The sequence below is a fragment of the Rhineura floridana genome, chromosome 1 (genome assembly GCF_030035675.1).
Source record: "Rhineura floridana isolate rRhiFlo1 chromosome 1, rRhiFlo1.hap2, whole genome shotgun sequence".
Taxonomy (NCBI): Eukaryota; Metazoa; Chordata; class Lepidosauria; order Squamata; family Rhineuridae; genus Rhineura; species Rhineura floridana.
The window spans coordinates 125,850,139-125,875,327 of NC_084480.1; the positions used below are offsets into that span (position 1 = coordinate 125,850,139).

At 40.4% G+C, this 25,189-nt stretch overlaps 1 protein-coding gene across 16 annotated transcripts in view; it reads right to left on the reverse strand.

Moving 5' to 3' along the window:
* The window catches only part of LINGO2 (leucine rich repeat and Ig domain containing 2), a 982,977-nt gene that overhangs the window by 263,532 nt on the left and 694,256 nt on the right, over positions 1 to 25,189 (reverse strand). For 15 of the 16 annotated variants that reach the window (XM_061631549.1, XM_061631628.1, XM_061631608.1 and 12 more), the window contains one exon: positions 11,811 to 11,967. The gene's annotated coding sequence lies outside the window, so the exon portion shown is untranslated. Of the gene's footprint in view, positions 1 to 11,810; positions 11,968 to 12,213; positions 12,275 to 25,189 lie in introns of all 16 variants that reach the window. The other variant, XM_061631588.1, reaches the window with a different exon arrangement.

Sequence of the window (25,189 nt, forward strand, 5' to 3'; positions counted from 1 at the left end):
CGGAGGAGGACCCGAGGGACAAGTTACATATTTTAGTTAGCAGATCAGCAATTTCACCTTTGAGTTCTTTGAGAACTCTCGGGTGGATGCCATCCGGGCCCGGTGATTTGTCAGTTTTTATATTGTCCATTAAGCTTAGAACTTCCTCTCTCGTTACCACTATTTGTCTTAGTTCCTCAGAATCCCTTCCTGCAAATGTTAGTTCAGGTTCAGGGATCTGCCCTATATCTTCCACTGTGAAGACAGATGCAAAGAATTCATTTAGCTTCTCTGCAATCTCCTTATCGTTCTTTAGTACACCTTTGACTCCCTTATCATCCAAGGGTCCAATTGTCTCCCTAGATGGTCTTCTGCTTTGAATGTATTTATAGAATTTTTTGTTGTTGGTTTTTATGTTGTTAGCAATGTGCTCCTCAAATTGTTTTTTAGCATCCCTTATTGTCTTCTTGCATTTCTTTTGCCAGAGTTTGTGTTCTTTTTTATTTTCTTCATTCGGACAAGACTTCCATTTTCTGAAGGAAGACTTTTTGCCTCTAAGAGCTTCCTTGACTTTGCTTGTTAACCATGCTGGCATCTTCTTGGCCCTGGCGGTACCTTTTCTGATCTGCGGTATGCACTCCAGTTGAGCTTCTAATATAGTGTTTTTAAACAACTTCCAAGCATTTTCGAGTGATGTGACCCTCTGGACTTAGTTTTTCAGCTTTCTTTTTACCAATCCCCTCATTTTTGTGAAGTTTCCTCTTTTGAAGTCAAATGTGACCGTGTTGGATTTTCTTGGCAATTGGCCAGTTACATGTATGTTTAATTTAATAGCACTGTGGTCACTGCTCCCAATCGGTTCAACAACACTTACATCTCGCACCAGGTCCCAGTCCCCACTGAGGATTAAGTCCAGGGTTGCCGTCCCTCTGGTCGGTTCCATGACCAACTGATCTAGGGAATAGTCATTTAGAATATCTAGAAACTTTGCTTCTTTGTCATGACTGGAACACATATGCAGCCAGTCTATGTCCGGGTAGTTGAAGTCACCCATTACTACCACATTTCCTAGTTTGGATGCTTCCTCAATTTCATATCTCATCTCAAGGTCTCCCTGAGCATTTTGATCAGGGGGACGATAGATCATGATTTAGCCAAGCAAGGCCTAAAGTGTTGCTCAGGAAAAAAAAGATGAATACTTGACTTAGAAACATTTCTAGCAAGGTCAGGTACCCAGGAAAAGTCAATTCTGTCTAGGGATAGAGCATGAAGAGGACGGTACGAAAGGCTCTTTTTTGCCTCCACTGTTCTGCACCCTGGCTTACCACAAGGTGGTGAACAGCATGCTAACCAGCAGGTTTCTGATGCAAGTCTCAGCTGATGCTGACAGCTAAAAGATATAATAAACAGAATCAATATCTATTGGAAATGGGCAACTTTGCATGCTGCCACTTGGGGGTAAGGTTATACAAGCCTTAATACAATTAAAGGGAGAAGTGCCATCTCAGGGAAACTCTGAGTTTGCTGCAATGTAGCTTTCTGTTTGATTGTTGTTTTGCCCTCCCCTTCCTCCTCCTTCTTGCTGTGCTTCCTTTTGAATTCTCCATTAGCACATGGAGCAAGCTCCTGTGGGGCTGCTTGCCAGAAGCTGAAAACTATGGACTGAAAACAACCTATACTTCTTCCTTCTGATTTCCTAAGCTGTGCCTGTACCACAGAATACATGAAGTGTTCATGAGTAAACTATTTTTATATACTTTACTGGAGAAAGCTTGATTGCTTCATTCTGCTCGACTGTGTGACGGTAGAGGTGGGACTAGTTATTGCTCAATTCTGTTTCAGCCATTTCATTCTGCTAGAGATAGAACTGCATAATTCTTTTATTCCACAAACCCCAACAGTATCAGCCTTCCCCAACTTGGTGCCCTCCAGATGTTTTGGACTACAGCTCCCATCATTCATGGCTATTGATCATGCTGGCTAGGGTTGACTGGACTACATGATGGAGCCTAAGCAAACTGGAACCCTTGCTAATGGGAAATTATTGAAGAGCTTCTGTAGAGTGGTGTTTTCTGTTGCTCTCTCAAATGACCTCCATTTAAAATTCTCTAAAGCTAAGAAAATTGTGGCTGTTCCCATATCAGTGGATGCAGGTGTAGGAGAAAATGAGAATTTTTTTTTAGCATGCCTAGAAAGAACAAAGAAAGAATAGATTTTCGGTGTGACTGGAATAGGCCCGGCATTAGCATCTAACACCCTGGGCAGATACCTGGTCACCAATACTCTGGCAAGGCCCACCATTCCTGAGCAACTGGGTTTTGAACCCAGTTCAATTGCCATTTACATTTTCCCACAATGCCCCTGACAAGCCATTCTCTGGTGCTTTCTGGGGAATAAAAATGGTTGGTTCAAAAATGAACTGCTGCCCTTAGGTAAGCCTGTGGACAGGGACCATCAATGTGGGAAGGAGTCCATCAAAGGGCAGTTTGCAACTGGTTCTCAGTAAGGCAGAATTTAGAAAAGAGACGCATGCACCTTAGACACAGGAACACAAAAAGCTGCCTTGTACCAGCTTAGACCATTCTTTCATCTAACTCTGTATTGTCTACACTGACTGGCAGTGGCTCTCCAGTGGCTTCTCCCCACCCCATTTTTTTCTGGGGGGAAATTATTAAAAACTCAACAAAATAAAATGGTTCCCCCCCAATTTTACTGCCCCCCTCAGGCATTTGGATCTCTAGCTTCAGATAGTTTTCCCAGCCCTACTTGGAGACACCAGGGATTGAACATGGGAGCTTTTGCATGTAAAGCAAGTGCTCTACTGATGAACTATGAGCTTTCTCGGATGATTTCACCAAGGAAACCTTTGTGTGTTCCAAGGTAATACTTGCAATACTGACAAGCCACTCATCTACATAATATTTAATATAGTTAATGTTATTGATCAACATACTAATGTTATTCATAGGGTCACTGAAGCAACTTTCCGTCTTGCCTACCAAGCTTTTTTAAGAACTGGAATGTAATGGTTGATGGAGATGATAAAATGATGAAAAGAATACTAAAGCCCTTTAAAATAATAAAAAAAGCCCCACAAGACAAATAAACTTGCGAAGATGCTGACTGCTTTTTAATTGAAACATATTTCAGGAATGAGCTTATGGATTTTCATTTCATCCACATATTACTGAGGGAGTTTTCAAAGACATTTGGGTGGCATATTATTGACCTGGACTGAGCTAATACAGCCTACTGGGGCAAAAATACCTATTTTCCACCCCTCCGTCCAAGAGACAGCCCACCTTCCACACCATACATTTAAAGCACATTCAATGCATATTTAAAGCATATTACTTCCCCCAAAGAATGCGGGAACTATATTCCCCTCACAGAACTACAATTCCCAGCACCCTTTAACAAACTACAGTTCCCAGGATTCTTTCGAGAAAGCTTTAAATGTGCATTGGATGTGCTTTAAATGTATGGTGTGGAACTGGAAGGGGGAGGGAAAGGCAAATTTACAGGCTGATCCTAAATTGGTTTTCCCCTGATTTCAAGGGGATTTATTTCTGCATAAGCACGCTGGGCACTGCAATTTTTGAATTCCGATGCCGTATTTTCCTATCCTGGCTACCATTTCTGGATGAAGTTGTGTTGGACTCTGGAAGCAGGAAGCCTTAAGACTTTTGAAACTGAAGCAAGAGCCCCACTATCTCAGCAAACTGTATATCTCTTTTATGAATGCCTTCAATATTTGTATGTATATATGTGTGAGGGGAACATTTTTGCATGATGTGTCACAGCTGATGTCTTTATTTTGCTGAAACGCAGTGTGCCAGAAGTTTTGATTCTGGTACATTGTGAGTAAAAACAACAACAGCATCACAAAAAATGTCAGCTGCCTTGAGCGGTTGCTCAGGCAGTGGTTCATCACCACAACCAGCATCACCAACAGCGTGGGTCCCAGCACTTGCCCAACTAGGTCAAGTGATGACTGCAGTCTTGAATGAGGTGGCCAGCTGTTTCTTTTTGGTTTCCTTCTCCTCTCAAGGGCATTCAGCAACATGATGTGTCAAGCCTTAAGCAGGTCTTGAGCTGACAAAGGGCTTATCCACATGGGAGCAAAACATCATAGTAAAAACGCTGCTTTTACCTTCATTTTCTGTTTGCGCAGTCCACACAGGGGGCTCGAAGCCAGCTGCAAACACGGTGCTTTTCATTCACACTGAAGGGAAAGGATCAAACACGCAGCTTCCTAATGACCACACAGGCTTGCAGCGGGAGCCAGCAGCCAATCAGGAAATGACATGAACAAAGGGAGGAGGAGTGGGTGTGAGGAGGGAAAGCATCAGATTAAAGTGTCTACAAACCCCTAGAGATACAGAACTGGAGATGTTTTCACCTTTCCTTTTCGGATTAAAACAGCATGTTTTTACTTCGGATTTAAAGGCGAAAACTATGTTTTAGCTGCTGATTGCCAGTCACGTCATGTGAACCTTGCAAATTAATAGGGGCTGTGAGTAGCACCAGACCCGTACAAAATCTCTGTGTGAACCAGCCCATAGTGAAAGATGTCAGGTAGGGACAAGTTTATGCAACAACATCAGGCTCTGACCAAAGGAAGAAAGAGCAGGGAGGAAGAGCTGCCTGGAAGGATGCTTTCGATAGGACAGAGCAGGCCAGATACTACTACCTATAAAGGCTTCCAGGCAGGCTTACCAGCTGTTCTGGTCAACTAGGAGACCATGTTCTTGCTGACTTTGGCTTTCTCTCTTCTTTGCCTTGCTCTGGCCTCAACATTAGCTGTGTTTGACAGATGGTGGCAGCAACATAATAAGGGGGAGGCAGAGAAGCAACTTGGCATTTTACCTCTGTACCTGTTTCTCACTGACCAAGTTGCCAACCACTGTTGCTTCATTATCTAGCTCATGCTGCAGATCACTTCACTGTAATAAGCCCAGGACTTTTTGGGTAAAAAAAAATGAGGTGCTGCCTGTACTCATATTTTGAAAGAAGTGTTGTAAGTGCCAGCATGAAACGGTTGACATGGGCAGCAAAAAAAAGAAGTGATGATACTCTGTACCAATGAGTGCTATCACAAAAAAAGTGTTTCAAGCTGAAGGCACCTGTAATGCAGATTCAGGAAGCCAAGATATTGTTGATGTGTATATACTACCTATTCAAGAGGAGCCTGAACTGAGAAAAAGCAATGTGATAGGATTATGAATATGGTGCATTCTGTTAAAACTCTCTCTCTCTCTCTCTCGCTGTTATGAAAATGCCTGCTCTGTATACAATAGTTAAATAATATTTTACTTAGACTTGCATTGACCTGGATCTTGCAAGATTATAAAATGAAAGAAAAAAAGAGTGATAACATTTTGTGGAATTTTTCAGAAAATATAATTATTTTTCAAATATCCGGAGTTGACTCTAACTGCAAAAAATAAAAATGCAACACTGCAAAAAATAAAAATGCAACACTGCCAAATCCTGACACAACCTTAAACTCAAAAGAAAAATTGCAGATGCCACTGCCAGTCGTAAGAGGAAAAACAGAATGAATGTCAGTTATTATCAAACAGATAGCAGATATCACTTTAGAAGCAATAAACTTGGAAGAGCAGATATGCACCTTGCTGTCTCACATAAATCCTAGAATACAAAGATAAGAACAACAAAAGAAAACATATGAGCTTCGAATTTAGGGGCTTGATTTGACCACACACAGCATTCTTGTGTGATATAAAGGGCACTGCATGCAATGAGGGAATTCAGGTAGAAGTGTGGTTCTACTATACAGAAGCATGCAATGAAATCTGGAATGGGAGTGCCATATATTATGTAAAACTCATCTCTTTCCTCCTTCAATGCTGCCACACAGAGATTTGGGAAGTAAACCGTGGCATTATCAATTGCTTTAGGAATGAAGCTGTGCATGCCATGGAGTGTGTGTGACATTTTCAAAATCTATCTATCCATTTATCATCTATCTATTAAAAAGTTATGTACTTATAGACAACTACATTCCAAGTACTTTATTTAGTTTTACATTCAGCCCAGCAAAGGCCTCAAGGCATACTGCTGTTCCTCATCAATCTTCCAAAGTAACATGAATAAGATTTAGCGTTTATGAGAAAGAGTGAAATAGCCAACCATACACTTAGCACACACATATTCAACATCTACTGGCACAATATTCCAGGATTTTCATCAGCAACATCACACTATGTCCTATTATCAATTTGATCAGAACAAAACTAACATTTGGAGCAGGCTTCACCTGCTTGACTAGATGACACAGAAGCATTCAGACACATTGCTATGGAGACTTGCCAAATTCTGCAGCTGAAAGTCATTTTATATGTGGTATAGAGGAATATCTCATTTACCACAGCATGTGTTTTGCATGTGAGCTGCTGCCAATCAGCTTCTTGTAGAATGTATTTTGAAGTGTACACCAAAGCTATTTCAGGAACACACTTGTTTCCTTTTTCTTTTAAAGTGAGTCGTGATCCTATGTCACCAGCACTTCAGAATTAATGTTTGAAAATTCCAATATAATCAATAGGGACCAATGCCCTCTATCAATTTTCCAGAATACATTAGCAATCAAGGCCATAAATCCATTCCTAGTGCCATGACCAGGTTGGTGACAGCCAAACTACAGAGTGGTCACTTTCTCAACAGCTTCTCCCAAAACAAGGACGGGATAGAGACAGGTCAGTAAGTACTAGGAGAAATGAAATCCAAGATTTATGTTTTAAAAGCAAGTGCAGGATGGCATGGCTATTTGAGGGTATCTGGGAAACTGATTTATCTAAGGGAAGCTCTGATAACTCCAGACCCAAGGTGGTTTTCACCAACCCAATTGCCCATTGGTCCTATTCACAAATATACCCTCTGAATTGCTGATTAATACCATGTGACACAAGTCTACCTCTAAGCTATGTACTAGTGCCCAAGATGAATGGCATGAAACTAATTTTATTAGCAAAGCAGATGGCAAAGACTTGATAGCAGAGAGATAAAAATGAAGCCTTCAGAGTGGAGACCACTCAGCTTTAGTAGGCCATTTCCTACCCACGACAGTTCTATTGGATGGCTTTTTGCATTTGGAATGACTGCTGAGAAGAATTATTTCTCTACAGCTGCTTCTACAATGTCTTAAAACAATATTTTAAGAAGCATCTGTTCTACGGAACAGTGTTTGGCACTAGTTGAACACCACTTGTTCTCTGTCTCCTTCATCAACTACAGGTCCATCATAAAACTGACAGCAATCATCTTGATGGGCAAGATCAGCCAGATTAGTGGATAGATTGATGGACAAGATTAGCAGGCAAACTTTCCAAAAGGTTTGGGGATCATAATTTTCAAAAGGTGAACCAAGCTATGTATTCCCAATTATGACAGAACTAGGGAAGATCCAAATCTGCATCTTTATAAGTTAATCGACTCATTTATCTAAGAGCTTTTATTACAGCAAAATAATTCAAAGCCTTGCTTTCATGTCAGCCCCCAAAACAGATCCAAAATACATTCCAGCTCATAAATTAGATCCCACAGTATCTGAGAAAGACCTTTGATTGTTCATGGTTACCATAACATCTATCTTGAAAAAAATGACTTCAGCGTGTAGAACCTAAACACCATATCTAAAGCCAGCTCACCAAGCTTGGCCAGGCAGCCATTTTGTACAGTATACCAGCAGAATTCCCAGAATCCTGACCTACCCACATTCCAGCTAATACACATTCCATCAGACTGTATCTTTCCTCTTATGTAAAACTATTAATGCTGGGGGAGGGGAAAATAACCAGGGCACAGTTTAACCAAAGTTCATCACTTTTAACTGGGAGAGTTAAGCACATTCATATCATTTCCATTGGGACTTTGGTGGCTGGATCATGCCTGTAGTAATTCCACCATCTTTTAAATGGTTTGTGCTTAATTAAGACTTTTGGATCACAGGTCAGGTTTCCCAAGGATCTTTAAAGAATTAATAAATTGTTTAGAAGATTGCTACAGTTGCTACAGGACTTTGCAATCTGTTTTGTGTAACAGTCTACAATACAGTAGACAAAAAGAAAGGATTTTGGCAGCAGAACACAAGGCATTTGTTAAGCAGAAGATGTGTAAATAGAACTCTTATATAAAATACAGTTGATATTTCTCAAAATAGGTACAAAGGCGGCATAACAAGCCTTTTTTAACAGGTAGAAAGTGGAAGGTGCAAGTGGTTAGTTATGAAAAAAAATTGCATAAGATTTAAATGTTGATTTGCAGAAAGGTTCAATACTGTGGGCACCAGCTGGTTGTTGTTGTTAGTTTATTAAGTTTATCTGTTGCATCTCACAACTGAAAGGAGCCCCAAAGTGATTTACAAGAAAAATAAAATTCAAAAATTACATAAGAAAGTATCCATAAACACAATACAAATATGCTAAAAATGTATCCTCCCTTATAACAAGCTGTTAAAACACATATCAAGAGAAAGGTCTAAGGGCATTCAATTATGTGAAAGATCAGCAGATTTTAGCCTGGCTAGTCCTGGATGGGAAAATGACTTGAAGCTCCCAGGCATTCTGAGATCTAGACCAAAGACCCTGTTTCTATGGTGGTGACACAAGTAAACACATGTACCTTATCTAAGCTTATAATGTAACTTGTGAGACAGGTGGCCAAATACGTAGGGGAGATTTCATGATTCCACTATGAATATTGCTTTCCACAGTCCTCATTATTAACATAGTGAAAGGATGAGGTAGCTCACTTCTTTGGCCCAGGTAAGCATCTAAACTGGACCTGAGAGTCCCCTTGAAATATGTGTGTGGAAAAATACAATATTTTGCGTTATAGTTTAGAAAATAAGATGGAAAAACTATTAACAGTTTCTATAAATTAGGGTGTACCACAGTACTATGTTTTAGTGATTTCAGAAGGGGGAGAGAGAATGATTCTGTCTCCCTGAAAAGGGAAAGTATTTTTCTTTTCTTTTTTTATGTGTGCATGGGGGGATGTTCACAGTAGTAGCAGTTTTTCTGCGAGGGAGGGGAAAGCTTAGCTATATATGGTGTGGACATTGACAACAGATACACGAGTCCTTGTCTGTTTATAGGGGCACAATGATTAAGTGTGGAGAGTGGTGGATGCTTGTTCTGGGGGGGGGAGTGATATAGTTTAGTCAGTAAGAGCAAGAACTCTTCTGATGGCTGGCCACAATTTCCTGCCCCCCAAAGATTATATATAGAGTGTAATATATGTACAGCTCACGGCAGGAAACAGTGGCCTCCAGCCATGTATCAGAAAAACTCTTGCTGGCAAAATTGTATCACTCCCACCTCCCAAAGAAACAGAAGGTAATGAATTTGAAGCTGCCTCCACTCTGCACACTACATACATTTAAAGTAAAAATGGATCCTTTCACCCTGAACCTCTGCAAATATTTTCTTTGAAATGCCCTCCCCCAATTCACTCTCTGAGACTGGGGTGGCAAATCGGGGGAAGTAATTTCTCACCAGCCGTACTTTTTAAATTTCAGATTGTAACAGAATCATGGTGTTTTCCTTCCAAATGATGAGTAGCTTATTCCCATCATTAGCTTGCCTGTTTTTCCTCTTTCACAAGCCTCCCTTATAATAATGAAGTACAATATACGCAACACTGCCTTGGTGAAAATATCAGAGACAAATACACCCAATTAAATAATTTTGTCTTGAATCCAGAGGACACGCATGATAGGTTTGTAATCAAGTTTATAAAGCTGCCTCTTTATGTAATTATTGTTTTATGTCCCCTCAAGCAGTGGTGTACAACAAGTGGGCTATATTTATCTACTAAATTATTTTTTCTGATCACACTTTATAAGACAGATATCTGGTAGTGCTGAAAAGAGTTAGAATAAAAAAAAATCAACCGATCTATTTTGCAATGAGAATTTGGATACTAACAGTGGTCTTGTCCACGTTCAGGTCTTCATGGGCATTTAAAAAACATATATTTTATTTCACGTTACCTGGGGCCTTTTCCCAGAGCCCAGTTTATCCTAAGTGCGATTTGTCCTCTAGAGCTGAAAACAATAGGACAAGTCCAAAGGGTTGTTATTGCACTACACCAACTAAAAATTGGCCTTGCATATCTTGCAGCCTTTCCCAACCTTTGGGTCCCCAGATCTGGTTGGACTAAAATTCCCATCAGCCCCAGACAGCATGGCCAATGGTCAAGAATAATGGGAATTGTAGTCCAACAACATCTGGGGACCCAAAGGTAGGGAAAGGCTGTCTTATAATGCTAACCAATGTAATAAGAATTGTTCAAGAGTTGAATGGGACAGTATTTTCTCATTTTCATTATTAATGTCTGTGACTTCCTCACCTTTTAAAACAGTCAGTTTTCCAGTTGGCAGTGGAGATCAGAAACTCTTGATCATACCACCTGGAACTTAAGCAATATCACCAAGCACACATGGTACTAAACTGCCTCTGTATGCCTTCTCCAAAGTGCAGGCAATGAATTGTATCCAATGTTGGTCATATTTGGATTAAACCCATTTAAATTAATGGACATGACTGACTTAGGTCCATTAATTTCAAAGGGTCTGTTCTGAGTAAAACTTAGTTGGATACAACACAAAGGGTCTCTCTCTGAAGTCACTGACACAGCTCAGGCAGATGTCTCTGACATTCCAGACCCCAGGTGGTTGCCCGTTTCCTCTTCCAAGTTCCTTATTTGGCATTAGCTTCTCTTTCTCCTCCACAGTCTTTCCACAAAATCCTCTTGCTGCTCCGTTTCATCCAGTCCTCCTTGATTCCCTAACTTCTAAACAGATTTAACCAAATAATTGCCAGTCTAATATAATGTCTATGTCCTTATATGTACTCCCCATTTTTGTAATAAACCTCTGGTTTGTTATCTCCTTTGTAATCCCCTCTCTTGGAAAACCCGAGTTTTGCCATGGCACACCACAACTTTAAGTTAAAGATCCAAACGTGTCATTTGGATATATCTATGTAATATTATACATGTACAGACAAGGGCACAAGTTAACAGAGCCATTCCACTTTGATTTTCTAAATCTTAGATATGTTCTGACACACCCTAGTCATGAAATCACAAAACTCCTTCTACTTTTCAAAGAGGATGCCTCCCCATGAGAAATAAATTGACAATTTTTTAGGATTATGGTGCTAAAATAAATATGCTTATTTGAAAGTGATCATAGGATTTCTCTTGTGGAATGTTTTAATATTTGAAGATAAGGGGATGACAGATAATGGAGTGACAAGGGAAATGGAGAAGGCAAGAAAAATTGGTACCCTTCAGTTTTGCAAGAGAGAGAAAAAGTTACTCAGCAATGGTGAATATGAAATTGAAATGTGCTCTTCACATCTGTGTTTGCACAAAGGAGGTTTGACGAGGATATAAAAAGAACAAAAATGCGATTGCTTCTGCAAGTATTCTAACCTGGCAAATCTAATACTTTTTTAAACGGCTAAACGAGTATTTACCTTGTCATTGCCTGAGTGAGACAGTAAATATAAAGTCTGTGTGTTCCATTCTGTCATTCAGAGTTATGTGATCAATTTTATTATACCTTTTATGTGTGTTTTCTTTTTAACCTTTGTGCATCTTGAGAATATAAGGATTCATTAAACTACACATGCTTGTCTGAGATTTCACAGTAAAAAACAACTTTTATGTCACGCCATCTGCTGCTCCAATAAAGAAAAGAAACTGAAAAGCGATATGTAATGGTATCACTAGCTGAAGTTCCTTCTTTCAAGCTGTATTAAGGGTACCAGGAAGCCAACAGATACCATGGGTCTTACCTGTTACACTGTCTTTAAAAGTCCAGTCCTTGTCAACCATACAAAGCTCTTGGCCGCTGGTTACAGTCAAAATGAAGTATTCGATCATGGTAATCCCAACGCGTCATGGATGATAGAGTCTCTCATGGCACCACATTCCAGCTGCTTGAAACAAACCCTGCAAAGCAACAATGAGAACAAAACATGACACACATATGTCATTTTAACGGAAATATCTAGACTAGAAGCCACCACACTTAATCAATAAGAGCATCATAACAAAGGCATAGAGGTATCTTGACAAACATCAAGGCTAAAAGACTATGGAGCATGCACTCCAAAGAAAGCATTTTCTACTGAGTAAATGCTACTTGACTACGTCATTACGACTCTATTAAAAATGTAAGGATTAATTAAAAGTTACCATTAAAAGCTAATGCTCCACTACGATTCTCTTGCAAGAACAGAACTCCTCAGGAGATGTCCTGCTGAAGCAAAGCAAAGTCTGTTTTGAAGAGCTGAGATCTAATAAGGATACCTGAAAGTCCGTCTTACCCCTTATATACCCAGTCATATTGTTTCGGAAAGTGCAAATTTGAAAGATTCGGCTTGAAATGTGAACTGAACCAAAATTCTCACCCACCCCTAGAGTTAATTTATGGTAGAGAACTGCTGCTGCTCTGGTATCTGCCACCTGAGGCAGCTGGTTCACTCTGTCTAATGGTAGAGCCAGCCCTATGCACAAGGCCACCCAGTAAGCTTTATGGCTGAGCAGGTTATGCTTCAAGAAGAACATCCTAACATTTGGATGACATTGTTGTTGCAGTTATGACTAATCAAGGCTAGCCATGAGCAGTGCCTCCAGGCCCCTCCCAATGTTGCCCTGGTTACTGTGCTTTCTCTCCCTCTTACCAATGCTGGTGCCCAGATTCTAACCTCATAGTGTCCTTGTCACGTGCTTTCTCCCATGTCATCCTGGCCACTTTGATCTCCTCCTTTCCCCCATATATTTACCAGGTGATGGCAGGAAGATCTCTCTCCACACACACATACAAAATTTACAAGGGAGGTGAGCATTTCCCCACAGGTATTCTGGGGCTAGGTAGCTGGCACCTCAGTTGACATGGTGCTTTGCAAGACACTATGGCTATAATTATCTGCTGCTCACTCTCTGTCATTGTTTGAAGGGCCTAGACTTCTGCCCCATGCACAAAGCTAAACCAACTGTCAAAACCATGACATCAGGTTAATTGTTTTCCTTTGTCTGTGTAGTTGGATTTCAGATCATGCAAGCAAAGACACAGGGATTTGCAGCTGCCACTGAAAAGCTGATTGGCTGTACCTGCATACCCCACTTCTGGCAGGGATCAGCTCTGGTCGGGTGCTCCTGAGTGGAACCAATCCCAGCAGGGTCTGCATTTGGTGCCAGGCTTAACAGGCTCTGGATGTAAGCCCCACTTGCCAAGAATTGGGAGCACACTTTAAGGCTTCTGATTGTTCCTTTACCTGCCCCAGTGCCCCACAATTGACATGATATATGAGTGTGAGTGTGGCTTGGGGAAAATGACCTTGCAGGCCACATTAGGGCTGCTTCTGTGCCTCATTGGCCCGCGAGCCATAGGTTCCCCACCGCTGACACAGAGGTCAAACTCCACACCATTTCTTTAGGTTAACCCAAAGCATATGAATGCCGGATCCTTGATGTTTCCTTTTGTCTGCAATTGCGCAAAACACACCAATTATTACTGAACAAGTTCACAGGGAAAATGCATTTCATTATCTGTACTTATTTTCAACTTATTGTTTCTTAAAGTTTTTCATAGAAGACATTGCAGGCAGAGAACTATGAATCAAAGCAAAAGCAATCTTGGATGTTTTTCACAGCATGACTTACACAGATTGCAGTACTATAACTGCAAGAGTAATATCTGCTAGGAAACTACCCAAAGTCAATTTGTATACAAGGAAATGTTTCTTTCTTTCATTGGGCCACAAGTGTTATAAACAAACTAAGAAGCAACAACGGGTAGAAAATGAGCATAATATTAGGGCTGAGCCAAAATTTCTCAGAAGACTTTTCCTGAGAATTTTTCTGATTCTTTCCCTGGTTTTCACTCCCTTTCTGAAAAATAAGGACACTTTGCAGAATATTCTCTGATTATTCTCCACTTGTTTTTTTGAAGGGGGGGGAGATCCTCTATCCTATCCCTCCAATGCCCTTGAACAATGGTAGGTCTGGAGCATTGCAGAGGATGCAAAATGGGGTGATGGTAGTGATGAATGCCAAAGCCCTCTGGCCCCTTCAGATTCTCTTCTCCATTGGTTAGAAACATGCAAAGCACATGCACACTTGAGCAAATGCACAAGAGGAAATTGCAGTGCCAAAGTTGTCTAGCTCTGGGAAAGGGACATGACTCCTTCATTCAAGTCTCATCTTCCCTTTCCTATAATAATAACAATAATAATAATGATGATGATGAAGATGATGATGGGGATGGGATCTGCATTTCAATTTCGATTTTTGCTCCATTGAACTTCTTTCCGGTACCGCTTTGTCAGGGATCAATATTTGCTATTTGCCATAAATACCAATTTGTGTTTTTTTCTGCAAAAATTATCATTCTTCATAGTTTTTTTTTACAAAATATCATTTTTAAATGAAATATCAATATTAACACTCATGTTGAGGGAAATATCAGTTGAAGATAATATCAATATTAATATCAATATTTTGAGGCAATTTTTTTTAAAAAAAATCAGCTGTGGAAAACCAGAAGGAAAAAAACCCATATCTGTGAGGACAAAAAAAGTGCAAATAAATAGGAAATCTGGTGTCAAATTTGAATTTTGTGAAATTTGAGCCCTTCCCTAAATAATAATATCCCACCCTTCCTCTCAAAGGGAGCCCAGAGTGGCAAACAAATGGTAAAACACTAAAAACATTTTAAAAACAAAATGTTTTCTTTTTTTAAAAAATAGTTCCAATACAGATGCAGGCTGGAATAAGGTATCTACTGTTCCACATTACTAAAGGCCTTTCAATGTTGTGCACAACTGACTTCCTGATGAGATAGTATCTCACCTGCAGAGCACAGTGGGTGAGACAATCTTTGCCCTAATCATCCTAAAATGATTTTTACCTCCTGTCTAACACGGGGATTGTTTTCAATTCACATCTTTCCTTCCCTAATTCTCAGGAATGATGTGATCCTTCCCTGATCTTTAGGAATGCTAAGCACCCATCTCTTTCCAAGGGCAGACACCACACATACCTTTTTTGCTTCCTTTTGATTGGATATCTGTTCCCCTTTGAAAACACTATAAAAATAGGGTGGTTTTAGATATTCTTTGTCTCTGAAGATTTCTCAGTCCCATGCTGGTTGCAAACAAGCTAAAGATATTCTGCTTGTAAGTTAATGAATCTTCATTGGAGACTATAGCCTTCTTTAGGTGGAAACAGTCTAAGATGAGGTAGAAATGAATGTTTATTTTATTTTTAAGGCAACTTATTATTTCTGTCGTCTACTCTATCTTGCATCCTCTAATACAAGATTTGAATTAGAACTCTGGAAGTTACTAAATATTTCACTAACACAAGATCCGCCTCACTGACTTGCCTAACCATACTCAAACTTTTAAGGAGCGTTAGAGGCACCCTAACACGCTTGCCATCTTCTCTCTATGATTTGGATTTCACATGCCCAGATTTAGGAGCATTAGTGTGGCTTTAATAGTAATTGATTTAAGAAGGAAACATCCCTCAGCTTGTTCTGTCACAAGAACAATGTGAGTGTGTCTTTCTGTTACAGGTAGCCAGGCTGCCAAGAAAAATGCTGCTGTTGCAGCAGCAGCCTCCTCCTGCCACAAATCTTAATTAAAAAGAAAAAAAAAACCTGTGCTACTGTCAGGCTAATGATGAGGCCCACCCCTGAGAAATGGTTGGGAGACTTTCTTTTCCCTGAAGAAACTGGATGAAACTGATTACTCTGGGAAGAAAATTATGAGAGTCCATTCATTTTATTTATTTATTAATAAGTATTAACTACAACTCAAAAAACTGTCTCTTCCAATGGTCTCTTACAGCATTCAAAACATTTCAAAACCATATAAAATATAAACAACAGAATTGCAGTCATAGTAACAGCAGTAAAAACATTTCAGATCACTATATCATTGATAAAGTGCCAGTCATAACAGTTAAAAAACAGTTAAAAAAACAGAGGCTACTTACTACTTATTAAACCCCCTCATTAAAGTCAATTCTGAACAAAAACCTTTTTAGAGCTTGCCAAAACTGTATCAATGTGGGGTCTAATCAAATATTTTGGGGGTAAAGAGTTCCATAGCCATGGGGCCACTGTAGAAAAGGCTCCGTCCCTTGTTCTCACCAGCCTGAGGTCCCTTCCTAAGGACTGTGCACAGTTCTGTGCAATTACATCACCTGTTTCTGATTCAAATTCCCCTTCTGTGCGTACTCCAGACTACACCCTCTAAAGACATCTCTTGAAATCTGTCTCATATTTACAAGGAACTAGGAGTTCTGAAGATGAAATGACAAATTCTGCCCTATCTCTTTCTGAGCTAATTGTTATCTGAAACCACTGAGCCCTGGTTAAAGTAAAAACGGGCATGATCCTAAATTCTCCTGATTATACTGTGAGCTTGTATCAGAATGGGTGTTGGAGTGTTGCCTTTTAAAACTCAGGTCCAGTAGCATAGTGGCTAATTCAGAAGTGCAGGGTCCCTTCACAAAAGTCACAGCCATGCCCCCCCTTTTTTGCTGCTGAGTTGAGAATGAGATCCCTGTTAATGCCTTCTCTCACAATAACAGATGTCCCTAAGAGCCAATCAGCATGAACGAGGAGAGTGTTAGCTACTGAAAAGAGTATTCTCAGTGGCTGACTCAGCTCCTTTCACTCTGATTGCTTCCAATCAGCAGAAAAGGACAAGGAAGCTAACACACTCCCCTTTCATGCTGATTGACTCATAGGATGCTGGAGACATAGGGACCCCAAGACCCCCTGAGACTCTGGATGACTACACCCCTGCCCAGTTCGGTTATGATCCCACATGATATCAAACCCAAGCAGAAAGAAAAATGGAAAATGTGCACATGGGAGGAGTGGGTGGAGGGGAAAATGCATATGTGCACATATGTCACTTGTAATCCCTACTTCTAGTTCTGGTTGTACATCTGAATGGGAACCAACTTTCTGATCAGTGCCCTCCACCTCACTCCCTTACACTTTCCGCAAAAACAAAAAGAGATTTTTCTTGTGTTGTGACACTGAAGTCTACTTAAATATAGATATTGGGGAATTGTGACACTGAAGTCTACTTAAATATAGATATTGCTTGGTTTGGGAATTGTAGCATCCCTCTGACAGTTAATTTGCTTGTGTGTTAATCTGCTGACAAGTTAATTTACTTGTGTGTGTGTAAAGAGAAATGCTAAATTGCTGATTGACATTGTTTGTATAAAGCTACGTTTGCAAAATAGCTATAGCTGGGAAAATCAGGCTTTGTTGCAATATGCAGCTGTGTTTGTAGAAAAAGGTATCAGATATGAGTGAAACATCCAAGGTTGAAATGGGAAAAACAAGTTGTGAATAACAACTCCAAATATGGAACTAGGAAGAGAGGGGAAGGTACCAGTGGGCATGGTTAAAGTGATGTATGGAAAATGAAAGTGATGTAGTTATGATGATAATGATGCTAATGTAATTAACATAACAAAGCTGATAAAAAAGCCAGCAATGCATAGTTTTGCCAGAACTGGCCTGGCCTCTTCTCCACGTGCACGTGTTAGCAATAAAGATACTCCTTCTCCATCATTGTTTCGTTCGTTTCTGAACTCTATTGGGTGAGTACTGGGAGCGAGCTCAAGCCATTAGGACCCCTAAAAGGGGCTAAGGCGTTTTGTTTGTAACAGTGTAACCTTTTGAAGAGCATTCACATATTTAGCCAATCATGGATGGTGGAATGCTCCTCTCTACTAAAAATGTCATACATAAAAACATTTCATTCTGCATAACAATTCTGTTACATTGGATGCCTGGCTTCACTTAACCGTGGTTGCATGCTACATATAATTTCCTTCAGATCTATTTGACCGATGCCTATATAGTCATTGAAGTCTATCTAACCAACCAAAGAACAGAGATAGAGTTAAGCACCTTGAGGATTTTAGCCATTAATGACATGAGCCATACCACCCAGTCACCCCTTCTAGTTCATCCCTTGGAGCAAGAAAAATAAACAACACATAAATTATAATCCTGATATTGTGTTAGAATTCACAAATAGTTCAATGCATGTAATAATGAAAAAATGTTTCAAAAAGGCTTAGTATGAGATCTGAAGTATCTTCTTACCTCAAAACCTAACAGGAAAGTCTTCTAAATGAAGATGAATGTGCACACACATCCTAGTTCATATTTGCTGATAAGCTCACTGATAGACTTGAGCTCAGCGAGAGGAAATAAATGAATTTCCCTTACTCGTTAGAGTCTTTGCTGTCAATACATTCCATTCTCCATGGCCTAATGTCTTCCATCTGACTGAGAGAGGCTACTGAATACAGAGACTTCTTTGGTCGTGCAAAAAGCAAATACCTTGCAGCTAGCAAGGTAATATTTTCCAAGCAACCTGTTGTTTTACTTCCTCTCCTTTACTAGTAGCTGTGGCAGTAGTTAACCAATGGCTACTGTTGCCAAATATATGCTGATTTAATGGATGACAGAAAAATGACTCACCAAGTCACTATCATTGCATGGAGCTAAAACTCCTCATACTAGGGACATAGGGGAATATAAAATCTGGACTTCTGTTGATTACTCACTGTCTGAATCATTTATAAGTAGACCAGACAAAACACTGGAGAGTTTGCTGTCCGGAACAGCCTTGCATTCATCAACTGCTGCTCAAGATTACTCTTCCTTTTCCACTTTAATTTTTATGATTCTTGTATGCAGTGGTGCGGGAGAAGGAAAAATAAAGTGTGCATGAGAAGCTCCACTTTACACCCAGAACTGAAATTAATACTGCCTTCTTTCTTTTTAGAAAATGCTAACTTTCCCCAACCCTTTCTCCAGATCAGTATTTGGCCTGCATCACCGTGGTTCATTTCGTCTTAATTGCTGTAATACTGTGATGTGGCAAGATTTGTGACCATGAAGTTGTGTCACCAGCCATTTGAACATTGTTAGAAATGGTGGAGATATATATATAAAAAGATGGGCCAGTATCACCAAATGATAACCCCCCCAAACCTCCTGTTGGATTTTGCACCTCTCAAATTGTTCCCCAAATACCCTCCCCAAATTCTTTCACAATTCCATCCAAAAGTTCTCACTTGTGAACTTTCATCTCAGTCTTTAGTGGGTTTTTTTTTAACTATTGGCTTCTCTATGCAATATATTTTTAAAACAATATTGTGATAACAGTGTACTGAAAAGGGGAGGCATTCTGAGAGGTTCACCAGAACTATCATTTTAATTACAATTTTTTTTATGACATGGCTGTGGTTGTTGTTTTAATACTGCAATCTTAATGTTGCTTTTTTAAGTGAGTTGAGCTGCAGACTGACGAGTTGCCCAGAGAGGGCTCAAGGGAAACAGAAATCTAGGAGAATCAGGATAGAGAAATGGAACAACCCAAGAATTGGCAGGCAAGAACACCAGAATTGAGGATCACAATAGGAGCTAGCAGTTGGGAGATTATCTGAACCCACTATGGGGGACAAAGTTCCTATTGCCAGTTCTATGCTAGCCCAACATGCCCAAGGCTCAAACTCCATCCACGCTACATACTACACATTAATGTTAAAAATATATATCCCTGCACAGAAATACAGGAGGATGAGCTTGGTAGCCACAGTGAAAGCATCTGCATTAAAATAAATGGGGCAAGGAACAAAAGGAACATGATGGTTGAGTCTACTACCAACCACCCAATCAAGGAGAAGACGAGGATGACACTTTTGAAAATGAAATTGCCAATGTTTCATGGAGGCATGATGAGTAATGGGGGACTTCAATTACCCTGATATCTGTTGGGAGACAAATTCTGCCAAACAGGCCCCTCCAAGAAATTCTTGACTTGTGTTGAAGATAACTTTCTCTTACAGAAAGTGGAGGACGGAACTATCTTTGACTTGATTCTGACCAATAGAGATGGCTTAATGGATGAAGTGGCAGTTATGGAAACTCTGGGGGAAAGTTACCACACTATACTTGAGTTCTTGATTTTAAATGAAGCAAAAACTGAGACTAGCCATACGCGTACCCTGGCCTTAGGAAAGCCAATTTTAATAAACTTGAAAATAAATGTAGTATGTGTAGGAGTCACATCCATCATTCTACCCACTTTTGCCTCTGGCCTGCACCCACCATTGGCAACTGGCCCCTGTAAATTTCCTCACAACGGAATGTTGCCCTCAGGATTAGGAAATTCCCCACTGCTGGTCTACATGGATAAGGAATTCCAGATGTTGCAGCCATCCCCGACAGATTATCTTGGTCCCTAACAAGATATTATATTTTTCTTTGGAAATGCGAATAACTTTACATACTAGAAATAATCAACTTCTGCATGGCCAGTTTCCCCCCATCCAGCTCGAAGGATGGCTTCTGGAACAGCAGTTTTCAAAGCCAAAGTATACATCAGGTCAGTCAAGACTCTGCCCACATTCACACTATACATTTATTTCACTATTGTTCAGCATTACGCAGTCATGGCTTCCCCAAAGAATCATGGGAAGGGTAGTTTGTGAAGGGTACTGAGAGTTTCTAGGTAACCCCTATGCCCCTCACAGAACTACAATTTCCAGAGAAGAGGGACTGGCTGTTAAAACACTCTGGCAATGGTAGCTTTGTGAGGAGAATAGGAGTCTCCTAACAACTCTCAAGGACCCTCCGTGGCGCAGAGTGGTAAGTGGCGGTAACGCAGTCGAAGCTCTGCTCACGGCCGGAGTTCGATTCCAACGGAAGGAGGAAGTTGAATCTCTTATAAAAGGGGTCGAGGTCCACTCAGCCTTCCATCTATCCGTGGTCGGTAAAATGAGTACCCAGCATATGCTGGGGGGTAAAGAAAGGCCAGGGAAGGAACTGGCAATCCCACCCCATATATACGGTCTGCCTAGTAAACGTCACAAAACGTCACCCTAAGAGTTGGAAACGATTTGCACTATAAGTGCGGGGACACCTTTACCTTTTTAACAACTCTCAGCAGCTGTAACAAACTATCCTTCCCAGGATTCTTTGGGGGAAGCCACGACTGTTTGAAGTGGAATAAAAGTGGCATAAATGTCTGGTGTGAATGTGGTCTCTTCCTTGGCCCACCCAGCTCAGCACTGTTGTTGTATTCCAGAGGACAAGGCAAGAACAACTTTTGCAACAGAAAAGCTTTGACAGGCCATTAGTACAGTGCGGGGACACCTTTACCTTTTTAAGAGATGCAAATGGGGAAGTTTCTGGTTCTCATCCCATGTCTACTATAAAGTCAATCCGTAGCCTTGGGCAAACCACTCTCACTCAGCCTCATTCCCCTCATCTGCAGTATGGGGATAATAATAAGGATTTACCCCACATGATTGTGGTAAGAATTACAAGTAGATAATGCACATGAAGCACTTTGAACACATGAGATCACCATACAAATATTTATCATTATCATCCACAAAGAACTCATTCCCTGGGCAACCTAGACATGAACATAACTCAAGACAGAATACTCTGTTGCTATCCGGTTACTAAGCCTGTTCATTTTATTACATTGCAAACTACACAAAGAACCTATTGGTGCATATTAAGTATGTTAAACTGTTTTGTTACACTCATTATAATGTTCGTCCAAGTTATTTGTTTTCTGTGCTTCTCATTAAAAAAATCTCAGTAGGAAAACCCATTGCTTGAAGTTTTTTTTAAAAAAAAACTTCTCCAGTCTCTTAAAACCTCTACAAAAAAGTAGTACCATTTACTCTTAAAAAAAAATATCAGGATCTCTCTGACTGACTTTTTAGCCACAACATAAAAGTGTATGCATAATGCAAGCATTCAGAATCTGTCCAGAAATGAGGTATTTATCTGTTGAGCAATGACAGAGATTAATTTCTGCTATGCTTTTAGATCCAAACAAGCTCTTTCCCTAAGAAGATCAAGCATAGAATGAATTTTATTTCCTGTTGTGTCTCTCTGAAATTTGTATAACATTAAAATCTCTTCAGATTGAGTTGTTTTAATTTCTTTATTCAGTTAACAGTTCTTCTAATCTCTAGTTATTTCTTAATCCCCTGGCTAACTCCCTTCTTCCTACATCTCTTCCAGAGACTGCTGGGAACTGGAGAACTGCAGAAGTATCTATAAAGCAGGGAAGGGGAACCTGCAGACCTCCAGATGTTGTTGGATTCCACCTTCCCTCAGCCCTAGCCAGCATGGCCAATGGTCAGGGATGATGTGAGTTACTGTAGCCCACCAATATCTGTAAAGGGCCACAGATTAGCCGACTCTACTATAAACAGACTACACTACATTTCTGCTTCTTATCTGATGTCTGCATTTGTGTGTAAGATAAGCACCCCAAACTGAAAGGCAGTTTGGGAATAATATCATGTTATTGGGAAAGAAGACAGTGACAGGACACACCTTCTTCAGCAATTAAACCAGTTATGTGTAGCAATGGTTCATATTTGCACTTTATATTGCTTAGGATGTCTATGGTTTTGAATGAAGAACACATTGCACAATTTGCTACGCACTACTCAAGTAATTTAATAACAACAGTATTAAAAATAATTAAGCCAATTGTGGGTAATGATATGCAAGTGATACATAACTGTGATGCAGATATAACTGCAAACATTGCATATTAATTCCCACGAAAAAGTGTCTGAAATGTGCAATGTCAGTTTCTAGGAATGCATAAAGCTCTCTCTGAAAATAAAGTGACAGGTTAAGAACATTCCTAAGGTCCAGGCTATCTGTCAGACCGTATCTCCCTATATGAGCCTGTCTGGGCCCTGAGATCCTCAGGAGAGGCCCTTCTCTCGATACCTACGTCCTCACAAGCACTACTAGTGGGGACGCGAGATAGGGCCTTTTCGGTGGCTGCCCTGAAGCTTTGGAACTCCTTCCTAGGGAAGCAAGAATGGCCCCCTCCTTGCAGTCCTTCCATCGGCAAGCAAAGACTTTTTTATTCCAACAAGCCTTTGGAACTGAAAGCTGTTAAGGACAGGGCTTGAAGGGTGCTGCATTGCTGTTGCCTAACTGTATTATTTTAAACTGAGTTTGAATTATTTTAACTGTATGTATGAATGGTTTTAATACTGTAAATTGTTTAATTTGACTTTAATCTAGACTTTTGTATGTTTTAAATTATATGTGTGCTTTTATCTGGAAGCTGCCGTGAGTTCCAGTTTTGGAAAAAGGGTGGGGTAAAAATAATAATAATAATAATAATAATATTCCCAAAATCTAAATAATAGAAAAGAACGTTTCCATTGCCTGGTTATATTCAGAAAACTGGTATTGCTGTTAAATTATTTTATTATTTATTTATTACATTTATATCCCGCTCTTCCTCCCACAAGGAGCCCAGAGTGACAAACAAAAGCAATAAAAGCACTTTAAAACATCTTAAAGCGAAACATATTAAAAGAAAACATATTTAAAAACATCTTAAAACAAAATGCTTCCAGAAAGCAGGCAAAAGAAGACAGGCCTTCCCCTCTTCCCCTGGCTGGAGTTGATGTTATCGGTGAAAGTTAAAAAACAACAGAGCAGAGGTGAATCACATCTTGAACTGGACTGGGAAGAGATAGAGGCTTGGCTTACTCTCTGTTCTGAATCCAAAGCTACGGCTTTGGGGACATCTCTAGAAACCCCTGCCTCTGTATAATCCTATATTTACTGTTCTCTCTCTCTCTCTCTCTCTCTCTCTCTGCTCCACCTTTTGAAGTGGTTAAAGATGGGTTCTCCCACCCATTCCGTTCCCAGGTCTGACGGCAGAGTGTCTTTGAAGTTCTTCAGGATTTCTGTGAGTGCATTATTTTTCTCAGAGAATTCACCTAGTCTCTTTTCCACCTTGGAAGCCATCTCTTCAGGTGGATGAAACTGCTCCTTATTAGACAATGATGTTGCCATCCTGCACTCAGTTACATAATCACATTGATTTCATGGACATTAGATGTACATTATCGTCGGTTGGATTAGAGTTCAAGGCTTCTGTTTTCTACCTTTCTCATCCATCTGGGGGCTTGATTTAGTCATGCTTCGGCCTGACCCTACAGCTATTTTGAAAAAAGTTAACTATTGTAACACACTTGTCCACCCACCTCAGGGTCAACTAGCAGGTGATTAGGGAGGGTTGCAATTGCTTAGCAACACTGCTTTCAAGCTGAGGTGACGGGGGCTGCTTTATGTTCACTCTTTCGAGAAACAGAATTTTTTACTGTGAATTTCTATTCCCGGGGTTCCTGGAGGGCAGCCATGACACTAGGATGATCCTCCCCTCTGGCTGTTTAGGCAGGGTCTGATGACCTCACCCAGAAGGAGGGTCATTTACTGGATGGCAGAGCAAGGACAATCCCTCAACCCCCTCCTGAGACTCCACCAATGTAGCAGGATACCTGCCACCCTGACAGAATTAAGAGTAGATTTTTAAAAAGTAACATTTCATGAACAACAAACTAACAGTGAAAAACATTAACACTTATGAGTGTTAGGAACAACAGAAAGGAGTATACCAGGAAATCTCCGGGACACCCTAGCTACCTCCCCATGTGTACAATGCTGGTAAAAGCCAATAAACCTGACACACCCCAGAAGTCTGGAATGAAGAGGTGAGGGACTGCTTTTCAGGAACCCCAAATTCACGGTAAGAATTTCTGTTTTTCCCCATAGTTCCCCTGGAGGGCAGTCATGATGCTGGGATGTAACAGAGCATCAACTTCCTGGGTGGGATTCCAGACAGAGGATGATGCGTTAACTACTCTTTGCAGAACCTTCCACCCAAGTGCTGCATCAGCAGACACCCAGGAATCAATTTTTAGTGTGTAGAAAAAGTATGCAACAACACCCAGGTGGCACTTTGCAAATGTATGGAATAGGGAAACTGCCTTTAAACACAGCCACTGTGGAAGCCTTCCAAACAGAATGAGTGGAGAACACTCCCCTCGAGGAATTTTCCCCAGTGTCTGTTTGGCCAGAACTATCGCTTCCTTGAGCCAATACGAGATGGAAGAAGAGGAAAACTTCCGCCCATGTGACACTCCCCCAAATGAAACAAATAAGGTCTCCAACTTCCAGAAGGCAGAAGTTCTATCCAAATAAAAATGAAGTGCCCTGTGGACATCTAGAGTGTGCCATCACTTTTTCTTAGGGGTTGTAAGATTTGGGGAAAAG